Here is a 4756-nt window from a genome sequence, read left to right on the forward strand (position 1 = left end):
ACTGTATATCAACCGTATAATCCGCTGTATATCAAACCGTATAATCCGCTGTATATAACCGTATAATCCGCTGTTATATCAACCGTATAATCCGACTGTTATATCAACCGTTATAATCCGCTGTATTATACAACTGTTATCAACTTTATAATCCACGTATATCACTCATTCCATTTGTACCTCTGTGTTCATCTATCCACCTTCTGTAGTTGTATCTTAATGTTATGGTGAAAACTTTATTTAAACTCTGTTGTCTGTGTTCTGTCTGTAAATGTTGTCTATCACTAGCAGAACCATATCACCAGGTAAAATTCTGAGTGTGTTGTCTAACAGCACCATATCACCAGGTAACATTCTGAGTAGGTTGTCTAGCAGACATAATCACCAGGTACATTCTGAGTATGTTGTCTAGCAGCCACCAATATCACCAGGTAACATTCTGAGTATGCTGTCTACAGCACCATATCACCAGGTACACTCTGAGTGTTTGTCTAGCAGGCACCATATCACCAGGTAAGCATTCTGAGTATGTTGTCTAGCAGCACCATACACCAGGTAACATTCTGATATGCTGTCTAACAGCACCATATCACCAGGTACATCTGAGATGTTGTCTATCACTAACAGCATCATATCAACCAGGTAACATTTGAGTATGTTGTCTATCACTAGCAGCACATATCACCAGGTAACATTCTGAGTATGTTTGTCTAACAGCACATCATCACCAGGTAACATTCAGATTCTGTTGTCTAACAGCACCATATCACTAGGTAACATTCTGAGTATGTTGTCTAACAGAACCATATCACCAGGTAACATTCTAAGTATGTTGTCTAACAGCACCATATCACCAGGTAAATTCTGAGTATGTTGTCTAGCAGCACCATATACCACAGGTAACATTCTGAGTATAGTGTCTAACAGCACCATATCACCAGGTAACATTCTGAGGATGTTGTCTATCACTAACAGCATCATATATCACCAGGTAAACATTCTGAGTATGTTGTCTATCAACTAGCCAGCACCATATCACCAGGTAACATTCTGAGTAATGTTGTTCAACAGCACCATATCACCAGGTAACATTCCGAGTCTGTTTGTCTAACAGCACCATATCACCAGGTAACATTCTGAGTTGTTGTCAACAGCACCATATCACCAGGTAACATTCTGAGTATGTTGTCTAACAGCACCATACACCAGGTAACATTCTGAGTATGTTGTCTAGCAGCACCATATCACCAGGTACATTATAGAGTACGTTGTCTATCACTAGCGCAACCATATCACCAGGTAACATTCTGAGTATGTTGTCTATCACTAACAGCACCATAATCACCAGGTAACATTCTGAGTATGTTGTCTAACAGCACCATATCACCAGGTAACATTATGAGTAGTTGTCTTATCAACTAGCAACACCATATCACCAGGTAACATTCTGAGTATGTTGTCTAACAGCACCATATCACCAGGTAACATTCTGAGTCTGTTGTCTACAGCACCATATCACCAGGTAACATTATGAGTATGTTGTCTATCACCTAGCAGCAACCATATACCAGGTAACATTCTGAGTATGTTGTCTAACAGCACCATATCACCAGTAACATTCTGAGTCTGTTGTCTAACAGCACCATATCACCAGGTAACATTATGAGTATGTTGTCTATCACTAGCAGCACCATATCACCAGGTAACATTCTGAGTATGTTGTCTAACAGCACCATATCACCAGGTAACATTCTGAGTCTGTTGTCTAACAGCACATATCACCAGTAACATTATGAGTATGTTGTCTATCACTAGCTGCACCATATACCAGTAAACATTCTGGAGTATGTTGTCTAACAGCACCATAATCACCAGTAACATTGAGTATGTTTGTCTAACTACAGCACCATATCACCAGGTAACATTCTGAGTATGTTGTCCTAACAGCCATATCACCAGGTAACATTCTGAGGATGTTGTCTAACACACACATATCACCTGGTAACATTCTGAGGATGTTGGTCTAGCAGCACCATATCACTAGGTAACATTCTGAGTATGTTGTCTATCACTAACAGCACCATATCACCAGGTAACATTATGAGTATGTTTCTAACACAACATATCACCAGGTAACATTTGAGTATGTTGTCAAACAGCACCATAATTACCAGGTACTTCTGAGTATGTTATCTATCACTATCAGCACCATATCGCCAGGTAACATTCTGAGTATGTTGTGTAGCAGCACCATATCACCAGGTAACATTCTGAGTATGTTGTCTATCACTACAGCACCATATCCACAGTAACATTCGGAGAATGTTGTTTCTAACAGCACATATCACCAGGTAACATTCTGAGTATGTTGTCTAACAGCACCATATCACCAGGTAACATTCTGAGTATGTTTGTCTATCAACTAACAGCACCATATCACAGGTAACATTCGGAGAATGTTGTCTAACAGCACCATATCACCAGAGTACATTCTGATAGTTGTCAACAGCACATATCACCAGTAACTTCTGAGTATGTTGTCTAACAGCACCATATCACCAGGTAACATTCTGAGTATGTTGTCTATCACTACAGCACCAATACACCAGGTAACATTCTGAGATAGTTGTGCTAAGCAGCACCATATCACCAGGTAACATTCTGGTTGTTGTCTATCAACTAACAGCACCATATCACCAGGTAACATTCTGAGTATGTTGTCTATCACTAACAGCACCATATCACCTGGTAACATTCTGAGTATGTATCTTAACAGCACCATTATCACCAGGTAAGAATTCTGAGTATGTTGTCTATCACTAACAGCACCTATCACCAGGTAAACATTCTGAGTATGTTGTCTATCACTAACAGCACCATATCACCAGGTAACATTCTGAGTATGTTGTCTAACAGCACCATATCACCAGGTAACATTCTGAGTATGTTGTCTAACAGCACCATATCCCAGTAACATTTCTGAGTATGTTGTCTATCAACTAACAGCACCATATCACCAGGTAACATTCTGAGAATGTTGTCTAGCAGCACCATATCACCAAGGTAACATTCTGAGTATGTTGTCTATCCATAACAGCACATTATCACTCTGTAACATTCTGAGTATGTTTATCTAACAGCACCATATCACCAGGTAACATTCTTGAGTATGTTATCTAAACAGCACCATATCACCAGGTAACATTCTGAGTATGTTATCTAACAGCACCATATTACCAGGTAACATTCTGAGTATGTCGTCTATCACTAGTGTGTGTTAAATGTTCTTGGTGAATACAGCTCATTCTGATTCTGAATGACAAGAGGACAGAATACAGAAATACCCATCCCTACAGAAATACCCATCCCATTGGAATGACAAGAGGACAGAATCAAGGAATACCCACTTCCAGTCATCTCCCCTCCCTGTAACTTGATCCTCTTTCTATACTGTCCCCTCTCTCCATCTATCTCAGGAAGGAAGGAAGCCTGAGACAGTAATGTAATCTGGCGCCAGGGCAAGGCTCGACCAGGAGGATCAGTACTAACAGCAGACTAGATCAGAGGACACGTGTTAACAGACACCACAGAGCCGGACTGAACTACTAAACAGGGCCTGTGGCGGAATTTAGATACCATGTTGGAAGAGACGTAAATATATGGATCAGATTAATAATTTACATTTACATTTAAGTAATTTAGCAGACGCTCTTATCCAGAGCGACTTACAAAAATTGGAAAGTTCATACATATTCATCCTGGTCCCCGTGGGGAATGAACCACAACCCTGGCGTTGCAAGCGCCATGCTCTACAAACTGAGCCACACGGACGTAGTCGTCTATAATAATATTATTATCTGACTCTCTAGTGCTAGAGGTTCGGTGGGCCGGGAGGAGTTATCTGCTAGCCTGACCCACACACTTCTGACCCACATGGATGTTAAAGCGCTTTCAGAATACTTAGAGAATACTTAAATATACCATCGCAAGTAGTTTTACGAACCATGAATGTTAGCCATGTTAAAGAAGAGACTAAATAACACGGCTGTCACTTTCCCATAGTCATATGATCCTCTATAACTGGGATGTAGTCCTCTATACCTGGGATGTATCCTCTATACCTGGAACGTAGTCCTATGACCCTACCTGACGTAGTCCTCCTTATACCTGGGAAATAGTCCTCTATACCTGGGAAATAGTTCCTCTATATGGACGTAGTCATCCTAACCGACGTAGTCCTCTATACCTGGATAGTCATCTTATAACCGGACGCTAGTCCTCTATACCCGGGACGTAGTCCTCTATACCGGGACGTAGTTCCTATATACTAGCGGGACGTAGTCACCCCGCTCCTCCGCTCTCTCCACTGGCTTCCAGTTGAAGCTCGCATCCGCTACAAGACATGGTGCTTGCCTACGGAGCTGTGAGAGAACGGCACCTCCGTACCTTCAGGCTCTGATCAGGCCCTACCCAACAAAGGGCACTGCGTTCATTCACCTCTGGCCTGCTCGCCTCCCTACTCTGAGAAGTACAGTTCCCGCTCAGCCCAGTCAAAACTGTTCGCTGCTCTGGCACCCCCATGGTGGAACAAACTCCCTCACGACGCCAGGTCAGCGGAGTCAATCACCACCTTCCGGAGAACCTGAAACCCCACTCTTTATGGAATACCTAGGATAAGGATAAAGTAATCCTTCTAACCCCCCCCCCCTTAAAAGAGTTAGATGCACTATTGTAAATGTAAGTGTTGTTCCACTGG

This window comes from Salvelinus sp. IW2-2015, unplaced genomic scaffold (assembly GCF_002910315.2).
Source record: "Salvelinus sp. IW2-2015 unplaced genomic scaffold, ASM291031v2 Un_scaffold4235, whole genome shotgun sequence".
NCBI classification, from domain to species: Eukaryota; Metazoa; Chordata; class Actinopteri; order Salmoniformes; family Salmonidae; genus Salvelinus; species Salvelinus sp. IW2-2015.